This window comes from Nesoenas mayeri (assembly GCF_963082525.1).
Source record: "Nesoenas mayeri genome assembly, chromosome: 1".
Taxonomy (NCBI): domain Eukaryota; kingdom Metazoa; phylum Chordata; class Aves; order Columbiformes; family Columbidae; genus Nesoenas; species Nesoenas mayeri.
The window spans coordinates 186,895,372-186,914,227 of record NC_137541.1 but is presented as its reverse complement, the minus strand read 5'-3'; the positions used below and the strand labels follow the sequence as shown (position 1 = coordinate 186,914,227).

At 38.1% G+C, this 18,856-nt stretch overlaps 1 protein-coding gene across 1 annotated transcript in view; it reads right to left on the bottom strand.

Annotated features, from left to right (window-relative positions):
• TRPC4 (transient receptor potential cation channel subfamily C member 4) overlaps window positions 1–18,856 on the bottom strand; it is a gene marked incomplete at both ends in the record, with an annotated part of 92,155 nt that overhangs the window by 47,808 nt on the left and 25,491 nt on the right. The gene's annotated exons all lie outside the window — the stretch shown is intronic.

Below are 18,856 nucleotides of genomic sequence, written 5' to 3'. Positions count from 1 at the left end.
TTATAATCTCAAATGTTCTTGTTGCTTTTATGTGGCCAAAATCAATACAGTACTCTAAATTCTTTATATATTAAGACAGGTAGTGATACCATGTACTGCTCATGGCATACAGTTCCTGTAAATCGTGCTATTGACTCAAACTGACTTGGAAATAAACAGACACTTATATAAAGAATAGCCTGTTGTCAGTCCGAGGGGCTGTAAAAAGAAGAAAACAAACAAACAAACAAACAAAAACAACTCCACATATCTGAACCAGTCAGCAATTACCAGTAGAATTTTTCTTACATCCAGGCTGGTTTTGTGTTCTGTATTGGTAAGGCTTCTTAGCCAGAAGAGGTTGGGATTTTAGTTAGTCACAATCCCACTGTATGACAGAATCAATAATTTCCCTCACATCCAGTTCATTTTACCATTTGTCTACTTTTCATAGCTACTGTTTCGCCAGAAGGAAAAGTTACAAATTAATAAACCAGTCTTTCAAAATTCATGAGGGAGCTGAAAATATATTTAAAGCAACTGAACCACAGAATGCAGTGTGAGTTTAATTGGAGAAAAATTATCTGGGAAAAGCTCTGAGTGAGGGATGAGTAGGAAAGGGACTAGAAAAGCTAGATTCTTCCTCTGGGCATTGCTTGCTCATCTGAGAATTTCTGCTGGCATCACTGGAGACTACCCTGTTCCTCCTTTGTGCAGTTTGTTGCCAAAACACGAAACAAAGTAGTGAGGCATTCTTAGCTTCAACTTTCCCTCTTGAATGTCCCTTCTGGATCTGAGCAGGGTATTGAGCTGTTTGGAAGAAACATGACTACAAAATTTTTCCTTCCTTCTTTTCTCCATTTTCAGGCTATTTCTGTGAAAATAAACCTTCCTGGAGCTGTGATACTTTGTCATGTTATGTGATTTTTTTCTGTAAAAACAATAGTAATCCCCTTCCATTAGCACCATGCAAACTGAGGTTTTATTCTGCTCGCTCAGTTTTATGAGGTGCCATCCTGCATCCTGATGTGAAAAATGGATATGAGCTCAACTGTTCTTGACTCCAAGCTTATGCTGTTCCAGCCAAGTGATAAAAGAACCAACAACAGATCTTCAAGGTTTTCCACTTTCTTTAGAACTGGCTGTTTATTATGCGAAGCTTGTGTGGAATTGAAGGTGCCAAAGTTCCCCAAAATCAGTGTGAATCCAGTTTTTTGGAAAGCATAACACTCGTTTGAAGGCTGATTGAACACAGAATTAGAGGGATAAGGGAAAAATAAAAACACAGACTGATTACAAATGCATTCAGACTAAATAAAGCAATAAACTGCATATTTTTCTCTTGAACACTCTCTATTAACATGTTGTAGGGAGTGCTGGCTTTACAGTTTCATTAAGACTTAGAAACAGAATGTATATAGTAACTCAGTCTGCTTTTCTTTCTCTTAAAATACTTGAATGCTTTTCATCTTTGTTTAACATGCCTGGGTGTTTATCTGGGAATGTTAAAGACTAAGAAATCAGATTAATCACCTAGTTCCTGCATAAAGACTAAGCTCAAATGATAGATCTTTGGCAGTGATGCTCATTGACCACTATTCTGAGACAAAATGCATGTGACCCTGTAGCAGATGCATAAATTATAACAGTCAAGTGTGGCCTCCATGAACCTTCCTCCTGGCCTTCAGAGATGATGTTTTTCAATTTTTTCATTATATGTACGATTCACCTTTCTTCCCAGTTTTGCCCTAAATGAGTTCAGAGGCACTGCTCTTGAATGGCTGACTGATAATCACCATGGGCAGCTTCTGTGGTTTAAATACAAAATATGAACCTTGGAAAGAACTGCAGGGAGTGTAATTGTTTGCTCAAAACCACTGCTCTCCAAAAGCTCCTTTATATTTCAGAATAGGTTGTGGTTGAAGAAAATAACCTTCTCTTGTAAACAGACCTAAGAAATACTGTTCTTTCCCATAATGGGAAGATACCAACAATATCTGTTAATGGAATTCTCTGTACTCAGCATCTGCCAGCCTGAAGAAATCGTGACAGTCCTTCGGTAGTTCTTTCCCCTTACACAGCTCTGCCATCTGTGGCAAAACATTAGAGTTTGCTACCTCAAATGAAAAACTGGAGCTACTCTCACTGTTCTTGTACACAGAGATGTGTGAACACTGTCAGTTTCTTTCATGGTGAAGAACCAGAGCACTGAAGGAACAAATGAAGAGCCTGTTTTACTTTAGTTTTACATATGCGTCACCTTCAGGGATGTGCAGGTTACACCTACACTGAAGAAATCAAACAGTGGCTGAATTTGAGCCCTGGACTCCAGTCACCCCCACTACCTATTTGTTCTTGTTTGGTTCCATTTCTCACATTTCCTGCCACCTCTACGCAAGGCAAATCTGCAACTTGCTGTAGCCTGTTTGCATAGAAATCCCTTAGCATCTCTAAGCCCTGGGGTCAGGCTATGGTTTGCTTTCATTTATCAGTACAGACAACATATCAAAGACCTTGCACAATATTTTACTGATTTATGTCATACATTTCTGTGTTAGACTGGTGCTTCTAAAATTCATTGCATGCTCCTAGAAAGTGGGTAACTCAGGAGACGTTTTTGTCTGCCCAACTTCCATAGTTATTTCTTATGCAGATGAAGTAGAACACATTGACTTATAGTTCCAGGTCAAGGAATATATTTTATTTTAAAAGGTGTAGGAAAATTATAATTTGCAAAAAGCTAGAGGTGGAAGAGGCATATGTGGAATGATATAAGCAAAGGCCATGTTTCAGTCCCTGAAGGTTTGAGGCTACATTCTTCCTTGACAAATCACAAACAATTTGTTCACTGACAGAAAAATATACTCCATGGGCTGTTGTCGCTGCCTGCATGACATGCATGCCCTAGCTTCTGCTCCAGCAAGTCAGAAAGGGTACATTTCTAAGAAAAAGCTGCTCTTTAATCCTTGTGAAACATAGCTTACTGATACTCTGAAGGAATATTTTCTTCTGCTTCCTTTGCACTCTTCTGTGGCATTAAGCAGATATATCTTGATCATATACATAAAACCATGATTCCCTAAACTGAAATTTATTCAAGAATCAGCCATTGATTATAATTAAAGAAACTTATTGTATCATCAGAGATAAGTGAATACAGAGAAAAAACCCAAGCAAACCTACAGAAACAGAGGTTCCTACGTGATGTGCAATTTAAATTTAGATTGCACATGTACTTTTCACATACCCTGCACTTATGCATAACATACAGCCTTTAACAAAATTGGCCAGCTAAGTACTTCTGCCTTGACATACAGGCAGGCTGGGTGATGCCTCCTGAGCTAGAGTCATGTTCAGTATCTGTTTTTCTCCACAATATCCAGCCTGCAGCTGTAAAGGTCTCATGCTAATACCATCAAATACTTTAATCAGGGAAGTAAGACTTCTTTACCAAATGCCCCTCTCAAATTTACTCCTGAAATACACCCTTGCTGAGGTGATGGTGTCAAGACTCCCATTCCTCTCTATTACTACGGCTGCCCATTTGGTGCCAGTTGGGTCCAAACCCAACAGAGGCTGTAGCACTCCCAACTCCAGCCTCCACCACCACAGCTGTGATTTCTTCAGCATCTAAACACCTCAGTGAAAGGCAGAGAGAACAGCAGCCAAAATAATCTATATATGGTAACTGAACTATAATGTCAACTAAATTACGTTGTAATTGTGTGAGGCAACAGTGGCAGAACCTGTAGGTTTTAACTGTGAGCTCCTTCAGTGCTTCATTTCAGAACTTCAAAGATAATGTAACATCAGGGGTTTTTTTGTGGGGAATTTTAGAAACCCCAACAAGAGATCTGACACAGCAAACCCTTAATTCTCTAACCTCACAAAGGCAAAAACTCACCTCGCATTTTGAAAAGAAGACTTGATGGCAGACACATCTCACTACTGCTTTGGGGAAATGTTTTTCTTTTTCTAAAGGACTGACTCTGTGGGACTCGTCCCAAAATCCAGCTTTTCCATGGAAATTGAGGGATGGTAGAAGCAAAAGGACCCAAGGCTAAGATAATAATATTTATGTTTGTATTTGAAGAATATTTATATTGGCAGTGTTATGACTATGGTCAATTTATATTAGTTGCATTTGTTAGGGAAGGAAAGTAGAAAGAAGGGAAATTCTTTGCTTTAATTTTCCTTTTGAAAATTACAAAATAATTGTCACCTAAATGTTTTGAGGTAGCAACATCATATATGTTGACAAGTTGGTAAAGGAAGAATAATTCACAATTGCCAATAGTCCATTGTTTTAATTTTGTTGTTGTTGTTGTTATATTTACTCTTATTACTAAGTATTTGTGTTTTATGATAGGGGAAAAAATAAATTTAACATTTTCATATTATATCTTCTGACTTAATAAATTATCTTATACTGATCTAGCCCTTTCCTTCATTAATAATTTGAAAATTCATGCTTCTTGGTTATTTCAAACCTATTGAACTATATGTAAAGTTAAATATCCCTGGAGTATAGCTATGATATTAATAACAACAGGAATATTCTTTCTATACCCTTAAAAACATTCAAGGGTTAAGAAAATACAAAAACATTTCTCTAGTTATACTTCCAGATGAAATGCCAGGGCATATACCAGCAAACATGTATGAGAAAGACTAACAAAGTCAGATTTCTTAATACCACAGGAGAGAGGCAAGTATCTGTCATCCTCTGTACACTTGACAGCTTCATAGACACTTCCAAGCACTCAGTGAATATGGCTCCTCAGTTCCTGTCATTGGATCACAGGATAATTCAGGCTGGAAGTGACATCAAGAGGTCTCTTGTCCAATCACTTGCTCAAACCAGGGCCACCTCTGAGTCCAGACTGGGGTGCTCAGGGCTTTATCCAGTTAAGTCTTGAAAATCACCAAGGATGGAGACAGCACAACACATCTAGAAAACCTGTTCCACTGCCTGACTGTCCATGTGGTGAAAGTTTTTTTCTTTATATCCACTCCAAACTTGTATTATTGCAACTGATGCCCATTGTTTATTGTCCTTCTACTGTGCACCATGTAAAGAGCCTGGCTCCACATCCTCAATGACTTCCCTGTAGTCACTGAGGGGGTGATGCTTGTTCCATCTGAAGTAATCTCTGCTGCAGGCTGAATCTGCCCTGCTCCCTCCATTTCTTCTCAGAGGGCAAGTGCTCCAGCCCCATACCATCTCCAGTTTATCTATGCATCTTTTGCACTGAAGGACCCGAACCTGGATGCAGTACCCAGATGTGGTTGAATGAGTGCTGATTAGAGGGTGACAATCACTTACCGCAGCTATGTTCCTGTTAATATAGTCCAAGTTATTGTTAGCCTTCTTTGCTGCTGGCCCTTGTTGAGCTGAAGGTGCTTGCACCTCCAGCTCCTTTTCTGCATTGCTGCCAGGCAGTCAGTCCCCAGCCTGTGTCACTGCAGGAGCTTCTTTCTTCCCAGGTTCAAGACTTTGCATTTGTCCTTGTTGAATTTCACTAGGCTCCTGTCATCCTCTTCCTCCAGCCTGTCTTGGTCTCTCTAAATGGCAGCCCTACCTTGGGCATATCAGCTCGTCCCTCTAACTTAGTGTCTTCTCCATGACTCCTTCATCTTCTCCAGGCCACTGATAAATTCAGGCCAGTCCAGATCCTTGCTGCACTGCAGCTTTTACCTGTGAGTGTGACCTATTAACCACAGCCCTCTGAATATGATCAGCCAAACAGTTTTTACCCATCTTGTTCTTCCATCTCAACTGTAATATTCTAACTTGGATACAACAATATAGCGAGAAGTAATGTTGAAAGCCTTTCTAAATTTAAGGTAAATGACACCTCTTGCACCACAGATATAGTTAGTGTCCAAGTGGTGTTTCTGTGGTCAGGTACATTTACTCTAACTGAAAAAGCTGCAACTGAAAAGCCAGCCAACTTCAAACCAATATAGCCTTAAGTATTGATAAGGTCCTGTTTAATCATCATTTGCACACTGGAATTTGCATTGATTATACCTGGAAAGATCTGTCACTGAAAACTAAAAGTGCTCCTACTTCCTGACTACTTTTGCCAAGGTTTAGGACAGAGCAAAGAGCAGATTTTCACAGTCAGGTTAGGAAGACCTAACCTTAACTTACTGGAATGAAAATGACCTCTCTTCATTCAAGTGTGATTATGCCTTTAATGTGACTTGACTAATGCATTTGTATTGAGAATAGGGCTATAAGCAGTGAAATGAAATATTTATTCAGTGTCCTCTGCATATCCGATTGAATAGCATCTTGACAGTGCTAACTGCTTAAGTTGCTGTGTTTCTTTGCCTCCTCTCTGTTCTCTCCTGACACAATGAATCCATAATATGTCCCTGTGGTAAACTTGGTTTCTCTCTGAACTGACCTGCTAAGGCAGACCCTTAGATTACAAGGTGCATTAGAAGGGCAGCTGCATCTTGGACTGCCAAAGGGATTCCTGTAAACAGGTTCATCTGTGTCAGCTTAAGGGGCTCTTCCAGTTCTCAGAACAACAGAACACCAAGACTGTAAAAATTATCTTATTCCTACTATTATCTACCTTCCAGAAATTACATGCTCTTCTTCAAGTATTCTGCGTTCTTTTTAGCCTGTACAACACATCTTGTTATCCCATGTCTCCTCTGCAATAAATTTAAGCAAGACAAGTAGTGGAAAAAATAATTTTGCTCTTAGATGGCCTGAGCTGCTGTCTGGAGATGTCTGTCTCTTTCCATAAACTATGAAGGCACTTAAGGCTAGGCTGCTGACATAGGTACATCAGTTAAATACCTGAGGTTATGTGGAATGAGTCAGGGACTGATAGCACAAGCAGACCACAGGAAAGGCTACTTCTACCTTCTTTCTGCATGCTATTAAGAGGGCAGAAAAAAAAGAGTCTAGAACTTGGACTAATTTTATTAATAGTGTGTCAAACCTTTTTTACCTTCTGTTACAGTGTCAGCTTGTCTTAATGTCAAATGCCGCATAACTGAGTCATATCTTTTTGTGAACCGTAACAGTGCTGCTAATGAAGCCCTTATGGTTAGCTATTTAGAACAACTTCTAATTTAAATGACTGCATTACCCTGATAATCAAATATTATTATCTTTTTTGCACAACAGGCAGAGTAAAACACTTCCTTTACCTCTCCATCTACCTAAAAATTAATGAGATAGATCCTGTATTTGTAGACCTTTAGCAATTTCTACTTGCTGAAGACATGCATTGGTCTTTCTCTCTCACAAATGTTAAGGACCTCACATTTTCACATCGTTATTCAGGAAAGAAACACAGTCAAAACATAAAAGCGATGATTTGATGTAATAAAGAACATGCCAGAGGATGTTCAGCTCAGGATTTTTTTCATTTTTTATACATATGCATTCACCTTTGGTTTTCCCCTCCAAACATTCTGTACAATTCTTCCTTATCAAGTCCTTGCTTGTTTGCAAGTGTTCACCAGCAACTGAGCCTATTCTCTCCTTAGCAAAAGAGTTTTCGCTTTCTTAAAATCTTTCCTCAAAATGTCTTATTTCTGCAAAGCATCACAACACCAGTTTCTTTAGCCTTTTGCCTTGCTAAAACTTTACATCTTTCATTAGAGGAGTATCTGATATGCGTACAATAATGGAACAGAAAATACCAAATTACCATGGCAGGACCTGAATTAAAGCGGAAAAACAATAATTAAAAAAATAATAAAACACCCTATTTGAAAATTCTACAGAGATTACAGAATTTAAGCCAAAAATGAAACTAAAACCTGAGTGGAAATACTGATGGATTCATTGTTTCAGGGAAGAACAGAGAGGAGGCAAAGAAACACATCAATTTAAGTAGTTAGCTCTGTCAAGATGCTATTCAATCAGATACGCAGAGGACAGGGAAACTCGCCCCTCCAGAATGCACACATAATTGTATGGAGCTGGTCAAGAATAGTGGCAAGTCACTGGATAGTAAAGAAAAGAACCAGTCCTTACCAAATCACACTGCTGTATTATTCTCTAAGAACCATTGCCAGTTGCTATTGTGGATGGTATTGAGAAGCAAGTGAAAGTATAAAATAGCGATGACAGAAGGCATTTTCTTTCCTATGCTATCATTAGAAGATGACAGCATTCCAGAGAAACTCTGCATATTACAAAACTGCACAGGCAAGTTGAAATAAATTCCATTATAACTTTAGCTATAGAAATTGTGGTCTAAGACAGCCATCAGGATCTCTCTTCAGCAGCCGAAGATAGCTCCAAATGGCAAATAATCTCATTTTAGATTAGATGAACACAATAACATTCTGGAAGTATCTATTCCGTTCCATGAATGACTACCATGGACTAGGGATCCAGCTTGAGGTTGAAACACCTAAATTCAGACACATGTAAGTAGTGCGCATTATTTAGTTAAGTTTCCATCATCAGTGACTATCTAGTTAATACAGTTGATGTATCCTAGGAAAAGATTCCTGTTATTTCTGGTGATACAATTCAGTTACCTACATACAGACATCTACTGCTGTTTTAGATGTCCTGAGGTATTGTGGCCTCTAGTTCCTGGTCTGGAAGGGCACATATCCCTTGTAGATATTGTGCTATATCTACCAGCTCTGTTTATTAATCTCAGGTAGTTTTGGTTATCTCAAATAACACTAGACACTTGTGCCTAGAAAACTAAGTTGATCCCTGGTACCTGTTCAGCTAAAACATATTCTAGGACCCATTTACTGTAAATTAGCGAGCATAACAGGAGCTTACACACATAGCTCATTTGTAAACTACGAGAGACCTTAAAAAGGTTTCAATTCCTACATTTCTCATACCATTTGACATGCCCAAGTATGTTTAAGACATCTGCCCAAGACTGAGATTTATGACACAGGAAATCATGGAGTCATAGAACACCAGGTTGGAAGGGACCACAAGGATCATCTGCTCCAACCTTTCCTGGCAAAAGCACAGTCTAGACAAGCATCTTGTCCAGCTAAATCTTAAAAGTTGAGAAGTCCACCACTTCCCTGGGGAGATTATTCTGATAGATCGTTGTTCTCATTGTGAAAAACTTCCCTCTTGTGTCCAGTCAGAATCTCCCTAGGAGTAACTAGTAGTCATTAACCCCCAGTCTTTTCTGTGTGACTCCCTGTAAAAAGGGAGTCCCCATCTGTTTTGTAGCCACCCGTTAAATACTGGAACGTGGTGATGAGGTCCCACCTAAGCTTTCTTTTCTCAAGGTTGAACAAGCGGAGTTGTCTCACCCTTTCCTCATATGGCAGCTTCCCAGTCCTTTCATCATCTTTGTAGTCCTTCTCTGGACTCTCTCCAGCCTGTCTACATGTTGTATAAAGGAAAACTGTTGACCATTCGAATCCCTGACATGCTTTCTGATGTGGAATGTACAAGTCAGGATGAGTCTCCAATCTTAGTTCTTTGTCCCAGGCTTCCTAAGCATTTGTCTAAGCATGAAAAGAGAAAACTGAAAGCAGTTACATATCAGATAAGTAGATTAGAACCTGAGTGTATCTTCAAAGCACAACTTGTAGCACACATAGTTTGCTAAATGGTCTGCTTCCACTACTGTGAGACCAAATTTAATGTAAAATTAAAACAGCATTGAAAAAAAGACATGCTTTCAGTTATCTCCTCTGTTCATTCTAGTTCAGCATGCCTTTGCACTGCGTTTAGGTTGGGTCAGGTCCTGTAAATCTGGCACCATATAAACATAAGTGAAATTACCAGGAAAGTTAAGCAACATAGAAGTAGAAGAAAGACTGGTAATATTCTATATTCACTGGTGATATTAATGAAATAAAATTGTTTTAAGTAACAAAACTAGGAAGATTTTAATAATTTTCCAGTAAAAACTCATCATGATTTTCCCCTTCCTTCTGTCCCTACAACAGTACTTAGCAGATATTGATATCTTGTTTTCTAGACAACTGAAGCTGTAACTAGTAACAGCATTTTCTTCTGGACTTTTGCGCTCAAAAGGCATTATCTCTATTTTGTTTCCATGTTTTAAAAGAAAGCTAAGATTTTATTTTAAGGTGAAGAAATGGATGATACCGTATTCACAGAGCAAATAAAAATCTCCTTTCCTGACCCAATAAGACATTCTTTTAGGCAGATACAAACTTTAAAAATTCCTCCAAATTTCAGTCAAGCATAAGAAATAGAGCAGTTCTGTGGTAGGTCTAAGCAGGAGCTTTATCAAGTAACACAAAAGCAGAAGTTGAGTTAATGAATATCGTAGGTTTCTCTATCTATACCCTCTTTCTGCTGAAGTAGGTTGGATTAATTTCATTCATTAAGCAAAAATGAACCATTAGATGATTAGTTTTGCTGTGCCATGAGTGCATTATTCACAAAAGAAGTAAAATGAAAGCCCTAAGAGATTGGGGAAAAAAAAAAAAAAGTTATTCCTTCTATATTTACTTTACCCTCCATCATTAGCAGCTGAAATCAGCCTTATAATGTAATTACTGCTCTCAAGGTGTTACAATAGCACAAAGTGGCCCTGTCTGTAACTATGGCTTGATTATTCTGGGCACAGTGCAAAAAAGCTGTAAACAACATGGCAAAATCTATCCTGAAGATCCTATAATCCAAATACATAATAGAGGGTGATAAGTGGTTGAAGGTGCGCTGCTGCATGTAGATAAAAGCACTGGGTCCTTGTGGAAAGACAAGAGGCCAAAGATCCACCCAGTGGGACTGACATGGAAACTGATGTTGAAGCTATGTATAGACTGTGGGTTAGCTGTGCCCCAAAGTCCACCTTGCAAGCTGACCTGAAGTATACTTCTCAACTTCATCAGAAAGGACTGAGACCATTCCAAAGCAGGGTAATTTGGGGCACTCTCCATGGTTATGGCACTCTCAGGGAACACCCCTTCAGACAGAGGAAGGAGTTCATGTACCCCTTTGGGCATTCTTTTGCGGCTGAGGTATGAATAAGGCAAAAGGAAACTCAACATTTGTGGATTTCAGTGACTGGATGAATAGCCATCAGGCAGAGATACTGACCCGAGTGATTATTCCACTAAATCTTTAAATTATTAGGGAGTTTACATACGTACTAAGTTAGACAGAAGTTGCAGATACCTATATTTTATTTTTTATTCTAACTTGCAATCATCTTTCCAAAATCACTGAACAAGCTGGTATCAAAGGAAGGAGTAAAATCCACTGTCCTGTCTACTTAGCCATACTGTTTCTTCCCTAACTGAACCTGGAAAACAAGAGAAGTTTCCTTTGACCTGTGTTTCTTTACAATGGTTTTTGGTGCTACGAGTCCTGATTGATCTGGTCTGTCTCCCAAGACAGAGTTCATAGATTTCAGAAAAAAAGATTCAACAGAAATGCATGAGAACATACGGGTCTGAGGCACCGTTTTCCTGGTGTTCAGCCTAGGGAAAGATTGTGTCTAAGCTTCAATCTCCTTCTACCTCCTGTTCTTGTGGGTCTCTAATACTCCCTTTTTGAGAGGCAAAAGCAGTGGCAGTGGATGGGGTCTTGGAAAACTTGCAGTAATATCAGCCCTGTGGTTAGGGCAACAGAGAACGATCAGTGGGCAATGGTCTCTGCAGTTCAGTAAGAAAAGGGATGGAATATAAGAAAAAAGAGGAGACAAAGGGTGATGAACAAATAAATATGGATCTTGAGATTCCTTGAGTGTGCCAATAAAAAGGATAAAGTATGTTTAAATGTATCACAAGGGAATCCACTCTGGTGACACCCCACCTGGAATACTGCAGCCAGTTCTAGGGCCCGCAACATAAGAAGGGCATTAACTTTTTGGAGCAAGTCCAGAGGAGGCCACAAAGACTATCAGAGGGCTGGAGCATCTCTCCTATGAAGACAGGCTGAGACAGTTGAGGTTATTCAGCCTGGAGAAGAGAAGGTTCTGGGGAGGCCTTATAGCAGTCTTCCAGTACCCAAAGGGGGCTGCAAGAAAGCTGGAAAGGGGCTTTTTTACAGGGTCATGTAGTGACAGGACAAGGGGTAATGGTTTTCTTTAAACTGAACGATGGCAGATTTAGATTAGATACAAGAAAATGGAACAAGTTTCCCAGAGAGGCTGTGAACGGATCATCTCTGGAAGTGTTCAAGGCCAGGCTGGATGGGGCTTCGCACAACCTGGTCTAATGGAAGGTATATCCCTGCCCATGGCAGTGGGGTTGGAAACAGATGATCTTTAAGGTCCCTTCCAACCATTCTGTGATTCTGATTCTGTGATTCTATAGATATGAGAGAAGAGGGTCTGCTTAAGAGTGTCCTGGGAGCTAAGAAACAGAAAAAATAGAAAGGAGTTAAATACTGCTCTACAAGTTAGATGTCTGCATGAGCTCTTCATGCTACAAGAGCAATTACTAGAATTGGCATAATGCAAATATTTTGATGCTCTTGGACTTTGCCAAAATGATTTGCAGTGAGGAGTGGAGTGAAGCACAGCTGCTGGTGCAGCCAGAGCAGAAGGTGTGGGGAGCAGGAAGGAGGAGCTGCACAGGGAAGGGGTTAGGGGCAGTTCAGGAATGGCTGATAGAGGCCATGGAAGGAGTGGAGGCAACCAGCAGACGCAAATCCCACCACAGCTCAGTCTAGGGCTTATCACTCAGCAAAACTAACCAACCTGAGCTGTGGATTAGGTGCTCCTGCAGGGGTGGGGGGAAGAACAGCCAGATCCTCAGTAAGTATATGGAGAGAGGAAAGAGTGCTTGAAACTTCTTATACATTTACAGTCAAAATGAAATCCTGTGCACTACCTTCTTTATTCACCTCATTAAATATTTTTTTTCTCTAATATTTTGTTTGTTAACGGATGTTTTGTTAGTGCAAGTAGAAAAATAAACTCAAAGTGCTAAATCTACCCCAAGTTTGTAGGAAAGCTTGTAGGTGCATTAGTAGCGACTCCTTCAAACCAAAAGCCAACTTCTATTGCCATCAGTCACATTCTAACAGAAAGGTTGTGCACTACTGGTTTTCCCTTCTTGAGGCAGGCAAGCCAGCAACATTTCTTTTAAGGAAGATGCAGAAAAGGAACCGATATGAGAGATTTCCACTGTACCTTATTAACAGCGTCTCCTCCTCTTTTAATTAATTACTTCTAGCACGCACTCGAAATAAAAAGACATTGGTGTCAGTTCATGAATAGTTTAACTAGAACTGTGATGAGAGGTTTGCAACTTGTGTGCAGCATACAGCATTCAAAGGTTATTGATGCCTTCTGAGACATCATTAAAAGTTAGTCGTGAGATTCATTTTCCCTTACTGTGAGCTCTGAGCCTTCAGAATCTGAAATCTCTGTTACCACAGGGTAGAGATTGAAGTTGATGCAGTAGGTTGTCTAACTTACATCTACATTTTCAATGCCTACTGAAGTAATTTTTCTAATTGAAGTGCCCTGTTTCCTTACCCAGCCAAGGGAACAGAGAGAGATGTCTCTGGAGTGAATGTAGATGTCTTATCTTGAGCAGACACGATCTCCCACTGTGCATACCTCTGTCTTTTGACTGTATAAGGAACTTACTCACATACTTTAGGAGGATTACTTCACTACGTTATTTAAAATGTAGACACAATTTAATGTTGTATTAAGCAGATGTGCTCCCACCCTGTGATTAAAGAACATTTTTTTCTAGCAGCAATAAGTACAGCTTCCACAGGGACACCTGCACTTCATTCAGTTCTGAGGTAATAGATAACCAATTACACTAAGACTTTAAGTATGTGTAGCAGATAAGACACATAATTTATGCTATTTAACAATCTGTGGAGTCTTTATCTATAAACACAGAGAATTTTACATGATTTACGAAGCAAACATATGACCCGTTTTAAGAGTACCTGGCTCTTACTTGGAAAAATGTTTATTAAACTTTTTGAATGCTATGACTGAGAGTTTGCAGAAGTGGGTCTTTTGGAGACATGGACCCAAATGTGCATACATCACTCCTCTCAGTTATGGGATTCATAGACTAAACATATCTTCCATCGGTGTTAAAAATGTCCAAATATTATCAGAGTCTCTTTTTTTTGTGGGGTTTTGTTATTTTTTACATGGAGACTTCTGACTGCACCTTCCCAGTCTTTTGACAAGTACCCCCACACATAGTGACCTGCTAACACGAGTGCTGTGTTTCTGTTTATCTTTCACGTGTGTGTGTTTTTTAAGATATAGGATAATTCTTAGATGTTCTGTTTCCAAAGCCATTCCTGCTTGAAGAGTCAATAATTCAGGCCTTTGTATCTGAAAGAATTTTAATAAGACATTAATTATAACAGCTACTAAAATTACTCAAGATCAATCTGTGTTTCCAAAGGAAATTCTACTCTCTGAGACAGAAACCTTGATTTAGACTCTTAAACTGTATTGCTGCCAGAGGAGCTCTACAGAAATTTCCAGCATTTCCTGACATATTTTATATCTGATACTTGGGTAAAAAGCCAATGTTTCCAATAGAATGGCAGTTTAAATGTTAAAGCGCATTACTAAGAAAATGAAAACTTCTCATTTCAGTACTTTAAAATTATTTTCGTTAGGCATTGTTGAGATATGCAGTTTTGATAAGGGATAATTTTTGCTTTCTATCATATTTTTACTACTTTGTATAATACTGTGATATGGATATTAGGTATAAGCATCACATTGTTAAAAATGTCAAAGTCCAAGTGAAGTAAAAAGAAACTGCACTCAAACAAAATGTTTTAGTGAAATGAAGTGTTTAGACATCAACATGAAATGACAGATTTGAAAAGTTTTCATTTAAAATTTCACTGAATTTGTGACATAATTGTGAAACATTTCCATTTCACTGAGGATGTACTTCGCACAGAAAACTACTGAAGAACTGATTATTTCATTTTTAAAAGTCCTCTTTTGAGCAGGAGCAAGCAGATGGCTTTTATTATCAGTGAAACATTTTTATCCTGCAGCACCAATTTCCTAGAAAAGAATTGATCTATGAAATGTGAATATCATATTATTGTATTTAATAATTAATTAACCAATAAATTATTTAGTGATATTGCTCACATCAGTAATCTTTGCTCAGTGTTTTATGGAAACACTCAGGTTTAAGTTGAAAACAGTTGACTCACGATGTGTTTCCTGTGTGAGGGAGTCCTGTCTCACTTCCTGTCTACCTGCAAATAAGTGTGGAAACTATTCTGAAGCTGATTTCTCCGAAAATGTTATTAATAAAGCCTGTACTCATGTTAAACCTAAATGCTAAAATCCACTCCCTCTTTCATTCTTTCTCTGCCTCTTTGCCAGTAGAGGCTCTGCAGGTTCTAACAACTCAGAAAATCAACCTGGGAAGTGGGAACTGTTAGAAAACCAACTAGAGGCATTTTAGTAGTTAAGCAGCTGAAATTTTGGTAAACATTGATTATTCAGCTCTATAGAAATGTAAAGAAAAGAGAAATGAAAATGGAGAAATGGTTTTATGTTTTAAATCAAACCTTTAAAAAAGTTAATTCAGGATCTGGAAAAATATCCTTCCTAAATACATCTTCTAACAAATTTGTTCTTGTGTCTTTATCTACACCTCAACATGATACTTAATCACACATGGATGTTATAACTATGTATTTACTTTAGATTTTAAAGATGAAGGCAGAAAAAAAAGCTTATCAAAATGTTCCAAGATTGTCAAACTGAAATGTGCAGAATTTAACCTACTTTACATCCGGCTAATATCAAGTATTGTACATTTTCCAATCATCTTGTACTTACAGAGGAAGTGAAAGATGACCAGAGTAAACTAGGAATGGAAAAGAAAAACAAAACAAAATGGATAGTCTTTTTTCACTGGAAAGTGAAAAGATTAAGAGCTATATACTTCAAAATTCATATTTCCTCTGTGTTTATATCAGAATGTCTAATAACAAAGCAAAATGAAACGATACTGCCAATAATTATAACTTCACCATGCTACTATGTTTGAGCTTATACAGCTGTAGATCAAATGGCATGGGCCAGTTAGTATGCAGCAAGATGAGACATATAAATTACCAGTATAACTACTTAAATTGCACTAATTAAACTTAATATGAAACCAGAGGATATTTATTCAATCTATTAATCTCCCTCCTTCCTTCTTTATTTCACATATATGGGAAAAATTAGTAAGCACTCTATCACATATGTGCAGATATACGTATAAGACCTAAACAGAACCAAAGCTAAAACAAAGCTAACTGAAGTGTGAGAGACACTGAGGTTTTGCTGTGATTTCTCTATTTAAAATATCTCAATATATGTGAGACAGAACATGCATTTTGCAGTTAGTGGCAAAGATGACTGCCTACTAATTATTACAGATTGCTACTATTCTCTGTTATTTAATTGCACTGTTGCATCAGAGTTTTTCAAATTACTTAAGCTCAGAATGACATATTATAATTATTACAGGTAAAACAACTTCTGCTTGTGAATCATAGAGAATCAGGGATTTCCCTTCTACATCCTTGAATGAAACTGCAGTTGAATCGGATAGCATTTTTATTTGGTTCAGGAAAATAGGAAACTATTTCTCATTGCTCATTGCGTGCTTAGAATCTAGCACAATGAAATTATTTCAGCCTTCATAAAATTCAAACTCTCCCTTAGCTGAGATAATATTACGCAGTAGATCATTAGAAAACAAAATGTTTGTGCCCAGTGCAAACTGATTGCATGACTTCAGGGAATCTATCTTGTCTGCTGGTGGTTGTAGCCCAGACAACAGTAGGTGTCAGAAATGCATACCATAAGCATCAGCAACATCTTTGCTTATAATCAAACAGCATCAGTGGTGCAAAATGAACGGACAAAAATGGTACCTTGGGTATTCTGTCACATGTGCTATGCTAAAAAAATAAATTGTGAGTAAGCACACAAAACATACCTGCTGGCAGAAGCTGTCTGGTTCTGCCACCTAACTCAGAACAGATATTATTCACAGTCTAGCCAGACATTGATCTGCAGTGTAAACTTGAAACTATAAATCTTTCTCAGTCTCATTAGTTATGAAAGAAGACAGATGGTTTTATCAGGGAAGTTTCTTCCTTGGTAATACATAGCAGGTTCCCTCTGATGTGACTCCATGGACTGAGAATTGATGCCACTGAGATGCTTTTCCACAGTACATGAATAAGGATCACAGTATTATGGCAAGTTCAAAAGGGATGGAAATGCAGAAAATAAACACCTTTCTCTGTGGAGAACCTCAAATCCAATTGGCATAAACTTTTGGGCTTGTGGAGAAGGTCCACTTCAGGGATAATCTGGTGACCATGAACAATGCAGAGAGCTCTGAGAATGAATGTGCTTTCTTCATTTCCACTGATGATAATACAGAGCTGGTACCTGGGTCTTGCAAACCACTACACCAAACCCTGCTTAATCACTTCACTTTTAAGAGCCTTTTTCTGTTCATTACAAGGTATTTCTAGAGCTGCATTTGATCAAACACTATGTAATTTTGAAGTTTCACAACAACTCCCAGTTCAATAATTATATTTTCTCATGTTTGTCATTTTTCCTTTCTTTACATAATGAAAATTCTTCTTCATCCACTTGTTGGCTTCTCCTACAAGTACCCTCAATCCGCTGTTCCTACCCAATCTTGTGTCTTTGAGTTTAAACCAAGTTATATTATTCAAAGCCTATTCCAGTCCCTTACAAGATTTAATTCTAATGCATTTCACACTCACTTGCTCATTAAGGCCAGGAGGAATTATTGTTAATAATTTTTGGTGTTATTTCCAACTTGAAAGAAAAAAAAAAGTAATCCTTAACTCCTGAGCAATTATTTATAAAAGCAATGGAAAAGGATACAGGTTCTTATTCTACTTGTCCTCATTCTTCATTTTTTTTTTATGTTTAGCTGCAATTTCTGGACTTAGACTGGATGTTCTGAACAACCAGATCAGATTGCTTACTCATGGAGCTTTGACCTCAGCCCTAGCATTACAATATCCTTTGGTAACAGCATGCATAAGAGTTGAGATGTGAGGCATGGGTGGTAAGAGAGGAAGGGAAGACAATATATCTTATCTGTTTTGCTGTTTTGTTGTGGAGTTTGGGGTTGTGTTCTTTGTTATTAATGTCAATATTAATAAAGCTAATTATTAATATTAATAATAGTAATTATTAATATTTTGAGGGACAGCAGGCAAGTTAAGAGAAATAAATACAATAACTAGAACTAAACTGCATCAAAACCCCACAGATCTATGTTTGCTCCTGTCAGAATAGAAAAGTCTTTGGTGGAGAACTGACTCTTGGTGGTTGAGATAGATAGCGCAGAGGAAGCAGATGCATCACCTCAAACTAGTATTTTATACAGATTAAATCCAAAGGAACACATTAATGGACTCTTTTCCTGCCATTTTAAAAATAAGAAAGAAATAGAAAGACGCATCTGATATATTTTCATTAAGATCTATATGCACCAGGACAGCCAGAATCTAAGGATTTTTATTTTTTTTTTATGCCTGAGGTAAGTTCCTTAACCTTGGAGCTCTACCTACCAGAATACTGTTGTAATCACTAGAAATAAAATGACTGATCAGTTATAGGGTTTAGTATTTAGTATGGAACACATTTAGCAATGCAGCGGAAGAGTCTGATAAAACTCGATTTTATTTCAGGGAGACCCAAATCATAAGGATAGTGTGAAATATTTTCAGAAACAAAAAATATATTTAAAATATAACAGATCCACTGATTTTGAATTGTTGCACTAAATCAGTATTGCTTTAACGTTTGCTATTATGAAAAATCAATGAAGTGTGATCAGCTGTATTACTGCAGTTTAATTAGGCATCAGAATCTGATGCAACTATAAAATACATTTCACCCTACAGATA